The sequence below is a fragment of the Schistosoma mansoni genome, chromosome 2, assembly GCF_000237925.1.
Source record: "Schistosoma mansoni strain Puerto Rico chromosome 2, complete genome".
NCBI lineage: Eukaryota > Metazoa > Platyhelminthes > Trematoda > Strigeidida > Schistosomatidae > Schistosoma > Schistosoma mansoni.
In genome coordinates this window covers 23,687,571-23,699,689 of record NC_031496.1, presented here as the reverse complement: position 1 = coordinate 23,699,689, position 12,119 = coordinate 23,687,571, and the positions used below count along the sequence as shown (strand labels likewise).

The window sequence follows — 12,119 nt, the reverse complement described above, 5'->3', positions numbered from 1 at the left end:
CCTATGCTCCTCCACGAGGGGTAATAGGCGTAAGTAAGTAAGCAAGTAACCTAACGGATATGCAGATGCTTCAGTCATATTTGTTTATTTTTCAATTATTTGAATTCATTTCTTTTATTTTCTTTACATTCACTTGGTATTGTTTGTTTGAATCTTCACATTGATGTTTAAGACTGCAACTGATCACCCTCTTATTAGCATATGTGCACACTGTGCGTATTGCCTCGATATAGCCTCAATTCACAAGCATTATAAACAAAGATAGATGGTGACTAGTAGTGGAATCCACGACGCGCGTTTCGTCCTATTTGGGACTCGTCAGATAGACGTCCCTGAATCTTAGTGTTGTTGTTCACTCTGGGACTCGAACCCAGTACCTTTCGCTTCGAACGCCATCGCGTTATCCACTCGGCCACTGAGTCCTGATAGACACTTGCTTGTGCGCTGGGGTGAAGTTTAAATTCACTTAGTATTGTTTGTTTGAATCTTCCCATCGATGTGTTAGGACTGCAACTGGTCAGTCTCTAATTGGCATATGTGCATACTGTGCGTATTGCCTCGATATAGCCTTAATTCACATGCATTATAAGCAAAGATGGATACTGGCTAGTAGTGTAATCCAGAACGTGTGTTTCTTCCTATTTGGGACTCTTTAGCCATTATCCATCTTTGTTTTATCTTCTTTGTTGTGTTTGTCTTAGTTTTGTTCTATCCAACTATTCATTAATTGAAATACTACAAAAAAAATATTAATTCCCTTCATCTCTTTTTATTTATTTCGAATGTTAACCATGTTTTATCAATTAATTATACAATGTCTTGGGAAAAATGTATTCAACTGTACACAATAATGTTATTTCTCAAATGTTTCTCTGTATGTTTATATGATAGAGAATGGGGTGGGGGCGGGGAGTATTTTCCAACCAAATATTCTTGTTCGGAACCTAGCAACAATACATATATAGATATATATAGTTACATAAAAAAGAGAAAACTTACGAAAGACTATCCTACAATATACATTTTACACTTGAAATTCAAAGTTAATAGTACTTTTTGATGGGATGAACACACACACACAAAAGAGAAACAGTATTCTCACCATAATATTCATAAGACATTAAATCAACTGGTTAATTAGTTTGTCCTTTATTGTGTTAGGTTTTATTTCTAAGGTTAGAATGTTACAATTATTCTATGTATTGAATAAATGAAAATAAATAATTTTGCTATACAGCTATTTAATTAATATCGAAATTAGGTTAAGAGTTCGTGTGCAAGGTCGAAGGTCCTGGGTTCGTATCCCGTGAGGCGGGATAGTGGATGCGCACTGCTGAGAAGTTTCATGTTAGGATGAAACGGTCGTCCAGTGAATGCTTCCAGGTTTTTAATGGTGGTCTAACATCAATCGATTCATGATCTTAATCAAATACAAAGTAAATCATATTTGTTGACATTACTTTTATAAATAATCATCATTTAGACATATGAAGTTTTGAATGATAATGTTTGGCATAAACTGTTATAGACTCTGGCACCATTGAGACAACTAGTAAGTACCTAATAGCTGTTAAGTTTTAAGTTCGGATGATTCAGTTGTAGGCATGCAAAATGATCTACAAGAGTGAACCCAAAAACTCCATGTCTCGCACCGCATAACACATGTCTAATGTATTGCATTAGTCACACAGTAATCTCATAATTTTTAAGTTTATAGGGGGCTTTTGAGATTGCTAAATTTCTATAGTTTATATTACTAACTGATCCTTGTTAGACCACCTTTAGAAATCAGGAAGCATTAAACAGCTGCTTCGTCTTAACATGAGACTCCGTAGCAGTGCTCATCCACACTCATCGAGGATGCAAAATAGGTTATTCAGTATACTACATGTATATTTAATGTCCAAACCACCGAGACTGAATCCAGTGGTTTATATATTTAATTTCAATCAGTTTAAGATGTTGCGTAACCATTTTACATGGTGTGCAGTACATAACACTCAGTAGCTGAGTGGATAACGCGATGGCGTTTGAAGTGAACGGTACTGGTTTCGAGTATCAGAGTGAACATCAACTCTGAGTTGCATGTACATCTAGCTGACGAGTCCCAAATAAGACGAAACGCGCGTCGTGGATTCCACTACTAGCAACAGATCATCGATTTTGGCGGGAAATTCATTCATCCTCTTGGCTAAATAGTATTTTGGGATTTTACCTGATGCAAATTCGTGATAAGAAACCTAAATCTAATTTCTAATCCCAACCATCAACTATAAATCATAATCCTAATTTCTCATACATTGATTTATAACCCTTATGTATCTCTAGGAAGTAGGTAAATATTCTCAAGGTTACTTTAACATTGCTCAAGGTTGTCCATAAATTATAGTCCAACCATTTCAATACATTCGGTTAGTAATTAATATCATTGTATGTTTATCATAATGTCAAATATTCCCTCTAACCATTTTATTAAACATACATAAAACGTTTGAATATGCTATAGTATTCAATACATGATTATCACCTCAGTATATTTTATTGTTTTTTTTTATATGTAGTTGAAATCATGAGTTAATTGATGCTGGACCACCATGGAAAACATGGAAAAACTGGACGGCCATTTCGTCCTATTATGGGACTCCTCACCAGTGCTCACCCACGATCCTGCACTCGCGAGATTCGAACCTAGAACCTACCAGTCTCATGTGACCACTGAGTCGGCATCCATCGGTGTTAATGTCTAACTTCAATCAATCCACGAAATAGAGAGACACATCCACCAATGTCTTCAGTGAGTTGATATCTCCCAACAGACCTGGTTGAACTTCACTGGTTACTGCTACTCAATAGAACTCCAGGAAATACCTGATGGAGCCAGTCACTAGTGAGCATATGATAAGGGGTTTCACCAATATCTTCAGTGTGTGAAATGGTTGCTCAACTTCGTGAATTGGTTGAAGTTAGATATTAACACTGTCGGATGCCCGCTCATAGGTCTAGTGGTTCAGTGCTCTGGCGCAAGACTGGTAGTCCTGGGTTCCAATCTCACGAGTGCGGGATCGCGTATGCGCATTGCTGAGGAGTCCCACAATAGGACGAAACGGCGATCCAGTTTTTCCAGGTTTTCCGTGGTGGTCTAGCTTCAATTGACTCATGATTTCAATTACATATTAAAAAAATGTTTTGCTTTTTGAATTTTGTTGAGGTGTTGGCTAATAGATTTTTATTTCCTAATTCAAATTACATAGACTCATTTACATGGTTACCAACCAAACCATGTCGTCAATGATGCAACGAATTAATGACACCTTTATGTATTAAGAATAGTTTAAAGAGTTACGGAATGTCTATTTACATGTCTTTCAGATAGTAATTAAGCAATATCACATTGTCAATGTATCCAAGAGTCTGTATGCAAATAACGTGAAACTTTGAAAAGTTCATGACCAACAACTTTATAACCCATATAAGTATTTGCACCCTTGATAACCTTCATATCCGTTATCATGCAAACAATTTCCTTTTGAATATAACAGACTTGTAGGTAAAATGCTCATTCAGAATTTTTATACTCCAGGCAAAATATACTATAGTAAGGAAAGACGACCAGACACTGCTAAACATAGCAAGCTATCAGAAGAGTGTTTACTATTGATAAACTCGTTGGGTTTAAACTTCTGGCTGGCCACATCTTAGGGTCATCACTACCCGCCTAGTGGGGTAGCGATCTGTAGCGGTAAATAAATCCCCAAAATCAATATCTCTATAAGTTTTTGACATTTGATGCTGACCACATTATTTTTAATGGATTCACCTAGCTGAAGGAACTCCGCCTGTAGCTCTTCCGGGGGCTACTGCAGGTCCCAAGCCCAGGTGAAGGAGGAGGGTTGGGCATGGGGTTAGCGACTCCATCTCGTAGAAAACCAACTTGCTAAAAAAACGCTAACCAGAAAAAAATTCAAACAATGTCACCTAACTGAAGGCAGTCGGTAACGCATCCGCACCAGATCACGAGCGGGGACGCCGTGCTCAAAATCCCTGCAATCGCTAGCCAGTCTAAATCAGTCAATCCTCGATATAGTGATAGTCTATCAAATATATCTTCGAACCTCCTCACTTCTAACTTTTAATTTCACTAGGTTGGTACGATCCATAGTAGGCGTTGTGGTCAAAGCGCTGTCAAATTCCAAATACCTGCGGCATCTTCAATTCTTTAGAAACTACAGGATGAAATAATAAAAACTAAAATAATGTATGGGTTCGTTAAACAAAATTCATCTCAGATAATTATTCACTTTGAAATACTAATCTTAGATTATTTTTGAAATTACACTCAGTAAATAATTTTGATCTCGTAGTTAGTTTAAGTTTAAAGAATACATAATTTACTGGTTGGGAATAAAGATATTCTATTCCGTCAATTATTTCTGACTGATGGACAGACGTTAGAACAGTATTCGGTATGGGGTTGCGGAGATTTTTGAGTTCCGTTGAACTCATGAACCGATCTAAGACAACCATTTTGAAACCTGGATATAGTGAATGGCCGAGTTGTCCTATCATTAGACTCCTCATCAGTGAGCGTCCATGACTTCACACGCCTGAATGAAACCCAGGATGAAACGGTCCAATAGTGGTCTAGCTTAGATTGGCTCGTGAGTTCATCTATGAAAGCACCATAATCTTCACAAATCCCCATACTGTTAAGTGTATATTTTTATTGTGGAGAATCACTTTATTAAAACGAATAATTTCAATCAAAATGTAATGTGATAGTTACTTACATACTTACGCCTGTTACCCCTCGTCGAGGAGCATAAGCTGCTCACCAGCATTCTCTATCCAACTCTGTCCTGAGCCTTCCTTTCCAGTTCTTCCCAGTTGTTATTCATCCTTTTCATATCTGCTTCTATTTCCCTGTGTAATGTGTTCTTTGGCCTTCCGCTTTCCCGCTTCCCTTCCGGATTCCAAGTTAGGGCTTGTCTCGTGATGCAGTTTGTTGATTTCCGTAATGTATGTCCGATCCACTTCCAACTTCTTTCCCTAATTTCCTCTTCAGCTGGAATCTGGTTTGTCCTCTTCCATAAAACGCTATTACTGATAGTATCCGGCCAGTGAATGCTGAGTATTTTGCGTAGACAACTGTTTATAGACATCTGGTACGTTCTTGACGATGGATGTATTAGTTCTCTTCGTTTCAGCTCCGTACAGTAGGATTGACTGTCTTGACGTTCGTAAATGCGATCAAATGTGATAGATGGATACTCTATAATCTAGTTCACAACTAGTCAATGCTTTTTCACCAGTAAAAAAAGCCAGTTAGTATCTTCAGAAATAGTATGAAGTCGTCCTGTAAAGAAATCCATTTTCCCTAATACTAATTTTATTTGACAAAATGAATTATGAATAATCATTAATCCCTACCACTAGTTTCATTCAACTTGTATATTATATGTATAATCCTCATTAGTATTCTTATTTACTTGACCTTAATATGATTTTCATTTTGATTATCTCTCAAATATTTACCTAATTATTATATTGTGGTGGTTGATATTCTATATTATCCTTAAACTTCTTAATTTGTTCGTCCTGATAACGGTTACTTAATAACTCCCCAAACGGTGTATAAATCGGAAGGCGAATACGAAGTGTTGATTGCGTTTATTATTGGACCACACATAGATATCCCAAATTACAGGCACGTTAAGCAAGCATGAAAGAGTAGTGCCGTAAGGTAAGCGAGTGAGCGTACGAGTCGAATGGGAGAGCTAGTGATCGAATCAATAAACGAGTGTGCGAGTCAAGGAGTCAGCGAGTTAACGATTTAGCGAGTCAACGAGTTAGCGAGTCAGTGGGTAAGCAAGTCAGTGAACAGGATTAAGATGTACATATATATACATAATGAAATGAATGAATCATCGAATCAATTAAGCGAATAATAGTAAAGATAGCAAAACGAATATATGAGTAAGCAGTAAACAATACTCAAGCGTACATAATAAAGGTACAATAGCATAGATAGGTTGTTATTATACAAACGACTCTGTCTGTTAAATAAGTAAACAAAAGGGCTTTACCAAATTAGATATTAACGAACTCAATTGTACGTGAACTTCTATAATATCTGTCGAAAACACTTACCTAATCTATTATGATGAAGTCCATTCAGTTCAATTGTTTAGTTTTGACTTTTTAAACAGTTTTTGATGAATTCACTTGGTATTGTTTGGTTGGATCTTCACATTGATGTTTGGAACAGCAACTGGTCAGTCTTATATTGACATATGTGCATACTGTGTGTATCGCCTCGATATTGCCTTAGTTCACAAGTATTATAAGATGGATTTATATTGTATTCACTGAACTATAAGTAACTGGAAATCATTATGCACTTTGGTTGTCGTTATTATTGTCGTTATTTATTATTATTATTTAAACACATAAATATTGGTACAAGGAAGCATCAGATACATATGCGCCGCACAAATCTCACTCGATTTGTGTGAGGGCTGTGATACTGACCGGGTGACTAACCGAAACAGGTGGTTTTCTTAGGGGGCCACATCCAGAGCCTTTGACCTAATGATCTTATCCACTAAACAGTGGAGCATCGTGAGGAGATGCAGTCCCATGATAGACGGTGACCAATGATTGATTCATACGCCATTTGTTCCCTCAGGATACTGAAGCCCATGTGCACCATTGGTTTGGAATCAGGGTTTTCCAACTCCCCTAGGTAAACTTTCCGTGTCCACCAACCCGGTTACAGCGCCGGACATTCGCCTTTCGTCCTCTCAATTTCGTAAACAACAGTAGCGAGAATGCAGTGAGTAGGACTTCCCTGGCAGAGGCTATATACGCGTGGCCATGTGAGAGCATTTCGAGAGGAAGAGCGGACTCTCCCCACTTTCGGCCGTATCAGGGCATTTGTGGGCAATATTATTGTTGTTGTATAATATGAACCAAGGGTGTAGATTTCATATTAGTTGACAATAGTTTGGAAAGAAATGCCAATTCTCTACCTCTCAAACCTTTCAATTTTTTGTTTCTTATATTTTAGAACAGAATAATTGGAAATATATTTCTTATCATCATATTGAAGGCTTGTTCAAATGTCTGATGAAAAACAATGACGTAGATTATTTTTTAAAAAAAAGTGGATTTCGGGAATTTTGATCAGAAAGCCAAAAGTAATGAGAAACTTGGGAATGATAAATCCTTTACTCCCTATATAAAAATAGATAAGATTGAATAGATAATATCTAAACCCACAGGGAGTTCACCCTCAGGATATATAGATATATATACATATACAGAAACTAAATAATCTTCCTAAAGTATTAATTTAATGGTTTACTTAAAGTGGAAATCAATAGTTAATCCGCTTATGTGTTTTTTTCTTAAACGCATTATTCGTTGGATAGATTTATTTTATGTACCTATATGGATAATTTTCTAAGTATAATTTATTCTTTGATAGACTTATATCTTAATCAAAAAGATAAATGAGTTTATAAATATGATTAAATATATCGCTTTGTGAATTCGGGAGTCGATCTAAGGTAGATCACCATTGAAAACATGGAAAAACTAGACGTGGGTTCAAATCCGGCGCTCAGGTTTGTAGATGTACACTAGTGAGAAGTCCTATACTAGAAAGAAACGGCTGTCTAGTGCTTCCAGGTTTCCGATGGTGATCCAGTTTAGATTGATTCGTGAATTCAACTGTGAAAATGTTACATTATCCACAAGTCTCCATACTGGTATATATACATATATAACTCCGCCTGTAGCTCTTCTAGAGTTACTACCGGTCCCAAGACCGGGTATAGGAGGACGGTTGAGCATGAGGTTGGAAACCCCATCCCTTAGATAAACTTTTGCCAGAAATGATCAACGATATTAAACAAACTAAATCATTTAAACTCTGCCGACCGAGTTTAAGGAAGAATTATGACGACTCATAAAGACAGTTGAGATTCTTAAGAAGTCACGAGGACGATGCCCCTTCTAACAACCAGAACAACACTCTTTATAGGTACATGGAACGTCCAGACAATGTGAGAGACCAGGAAGACCAGTCAAATAGAAACGGAAACGAGGAGATACAAAATGGCAGTACTCGGAATCAGTGAAACCTATTGGACGCAAGCTGGACGGCAAATGTTAGATTTGGGAGAGATGCTTCCGTATTCAAGTCGCGAAGAAAAAAATAATCCTGTAATACTGTTCAGATAAACATGAAATGCACTTGTAGGATAGGAATATCATGGACCTAGGATAATCGAGGCATCCTTGAAAACAAAGAAGGAAGGAATGAATATTATTCAATTTTATGCACTCACCCATGACATCAACGACGAAAATAAAGATCAGTTCTACTCGAGGCTGAAATCGTTCATAGCGAGCTACCCAGGAAAGGACCTCATAATCCTGATGAGTGATCTAAACGCCAAAGTCGGAATGGACAACACAGGATATATATATATACCTGAAAACCTTAAGTGGCCCTCTAATGTCTGACTTTAATTTCATCGTGTCATTATCATTATCGACGTATACATGCTGCTAATCCTCGCATATTATTATCGACTTAACTAGCGTTAGTGAATAACGGAATTATATTAATCAAATACAGCAATGAAGTTTTGAATACCTATATTTTGTGCAATGTTTGATCAGAACCGTCAATCGTAGAGACACAGAGAAGGAAGAGAAGATAGCGCTAATCAAAACTATTTGGAGAAGCTATGTAAGCTAACTCATTTTAATCAGACATTACTCAATGTTTATAGCCAAATCTAATCCAGGCAAGGAAGAGGCTAAGCGAGGCGAAGCGATGTAAGGCAAATAAAGGCAAGGTTCACTAGCGAATAATTAACGGGGTCAAAACATGACTCAAAAAGAATGAATAAATTAGTTTGTCTAGGAGCTAGAATAATTTATGTGGGCTTGACATAGTGCTGGCCATTACAAATCATATGAAAAATATATTCTTAACAAGAAATATATATTTAGAAAATACAGTTTGAACAAATAAATATATTCAATTGGTATTCTTTACTTCAATCTTCCCATTGATGATTAGGACTGAAAATGATCAGTCTCTTATTGACTTATGTACATATTGTGCGTATTGCCTGGACATCGCCTTCATTCACAAGCATTATAAACAAGGATAAACTCATTAGCTAAGTGGATAACACGATAGCGTTTGAAGTGAAAGGTACTGGGTTCGAGTCCCAGGGTGAACATCAATTCGGAGATGCAGGCACATCCGTCTGACGAGTTCCAAATGGGACGAAACGCGCATCCTCGATTCCACTGCTAGCCACGATTCATCTTTACTTATAATGCTTGTGAATTAAGGCAATATCCAGGCAATACGCGCAATATGCACATATGGCCAATAAGAGACTGATCAATTGTAGTCCCAAAAATCAATGTGAAGATTTAACCAAACAGTACCAAGTGTATTCAAACTTCATCTCATTCCACAAGCAAGTGGCTATAAGCACTCAGTGGTCGAGTGGATAACGCGATGGCGTTTAAAGCGAAAGGTACTAGGTTTGAGTCCCAAAGTGAACATTAACTCTGAGATGCAGGTATATCCATCTGACGAGTCCGAAATAGGACGAAACACATGTCTTGGATTCCACTACTAACCCCTTATCTATCTTTATAAATAAATATATATTTTTTATGATAATCTTCCATTTCACATTTTTAATTATTATATAAAATATTTATTGATTTCAGAACATTTTAACCTATATAAATGAATAAGAATTGGTATAGGAGTGAAATGAAGAAATAGATCAGTTAAGTGATAACAATGGTAATAATATTGATAATAATAATAATAGTTATTCTTGTCTCTTCTTTCCCCCCATTATTATCATTATTATTATTATTATTATTATTATTAGTAGTAGTAGTAGTAGCAGTAGTGGTAGTAGCAGTAGTAGTAGGAGTAGGAGTAGGAGTATAACAGTTATCACGCAATCGCTAATTAAATTAATACAGGATATTTAGTCGAAGAATAGTTTCTATGTAGAGATGAATAAAACAAAATGAATCATTTATAAACTATCTGAATTAAAACTGAAGGGTATAGCAATAACAAAAGAAAGAATAAAAGTATTTATGAAAATGTTAAATTATACTCATTTCATTATGTCTGGAAAGTGAATGATTATTCATAGGTATCAGTGCCAAGGTTAGAATTGATAGTTTCAAAATCAATTGAGCATTGGATAGAAAGTTAATAATAAATATATTTCCTAGGATTAAAGATGAATAGTGGTTAGCAGTGGAATCCAGAACGTGCGTTACGTCCCATTCGGGACTCGTCAGGTGGATGTATATGCAACTCACAGTTGATGTTCACTCTGAGACTTAAACAATACCAAGTGAATTTAACACTTTAAAAGTTTTTTCATAATAATCAGAAACTTAATTCTTATTGAGCATTACATTTTTTCAAGCTATAACTTGGAATCCGGAAAGGAAGCGGAAAAGAGGAAAGCCAAAGAACACATTACGTCGGGAAGTAGAAGCGGATATGAAAAGGATGAATAACAACTGGGAAAGATTGCCCAGGACAGGGTTGGATGGAGAATGCTGGTGTGTGGCCTATGCTCCTCCACGAGGGATAACAGGCGTAAGTAAGTAAATATTACATTCTTTTCCAAACTAGTTGGTTTATTAAGTATCAATTGGTATTGGACTATCATTATAATTTGTGACATAATACTACCTATCACTTTCAATATCACAAAGAATAGATCTGCTAGTTTAGATTACATAAAGAATTGAAATGTTTTTCTTTAATTAAACATTATTCTTAACAAAATAAGCAGTAACCAGTGGAGTTCAACCAGGTCCGTTGGGAGATATCAAATCACTGAAGACATTGGTGAAATGGTTGCTCAACTTCGTGGATTGATTGAAGCCAGATATTAACACCACCCATCGGATGCCGGCTCAGTGGTCAATCGGTTAAGTGCTTTGGCGCGTGACTGGTAGGTTCTGGGTTCGGATCTCGCGAGGTGAGATCGTGGAAGCGCACTGTTGAGGAGTCTCACAATAAGACGAAACGACCTTCCAGTGCTTCCAGGTTTCCCTTGGTGGTCTAGCTTCAATTGACTCATGCTTTCAACTATGAAAATACTGAAATCTCCACACAAACCCCTTCTGATTATTATTATTATTATTATTGTTATTATCCTTGTCTATTCTTACCCCCCTCCTCCAATTCCGAGTGTAGTTGACCTTTTATTTTTATATATAAATGTTCTTAACAAGTATACTATGTGTGATCCGATTGTTCGAAACGTATTGCGCTAATATCTATCACATAGTTCTGATAATCTTCGCCTTCTTATTACACAATCGGAATGCCAGTATGTCTAAACTTTAATACATAATAGGTCAAATTCTTTATCATTAACTTTTAAGATATTTTATTTTGTAACCTGATTGTCAAACTAATAGTATCTAATAGAGACCTCTGTTTGTGAACGGCTGAACTGTGTAACTTTGGTTAATCTTTCTATCTTAGTCTATTAATGTCAATCAAGTCTGGGTTATTATATACTGTTTAAAAGTATTCTTTAGGATGAGTATAAATTATAATCATAATATATATTCAAATTGTAACATAATAGTAATGAAGAACTTTTTGTTATGGAGTATTTATGTTATGACAATAAACATAAGTAAACAATGTTGTTATCACACAAAAAATGGATAGTGGATAGCAGTGGAATTCACGACGCGCGTTTCGTCCTATTTGGGACTCGTCAGTTGGATGTACCTGCATCTCAGAGTTGATGTTCACTCTGGGACTCGAACCCAGTACCTTTCGCTTCAAACGCCATCGCGTTATCCACTCGACCACTGAGTCCTGATAGCCACTTGCTTGTGCGCTGGGGTGAAGTTTAAATTCTACTTAGTATTGTTTCAAAGTGGCCAACAGTGTGTATTACTAAGTCGAGGAATATGAACACTCTTGAGCACAAATCCGATCGAGATTAGTTGTTGTTGTTGCTGTTGTTTATTTTCAAAGAGTTCATCGCCAACGGGTTGCATTTACACACTGGGGATGATAT

The 12,119-nt window shown here is 36.5% G+C and overlaps 2 non-coding genes across 2 annotated transcripts; both read right to left on the bottom strand.

Annotated features, from left to right (window-relative positions):
• Nucleotides 1-352: 352 nt before the first annotated feature.
• Smp_tRNA_02337_Arg_TCG.1.1 lies at nt 353-419 on the bottom strand. The gene has a single exon. It is a non-coding gene (tRNA).
• An 11,425-nt stretch (nt 420-11,844) lies between these two features.
• Nucleotides 11,845-11,911, bottom strand: Smp_tRNA_02222_Pseudo_TTG.1.1. The gene has a single exon. It is a non-coding gene (tRNA).
• Between the last annotated feature and the right edge of the window lie 208 nt (nt 11,912-12,119).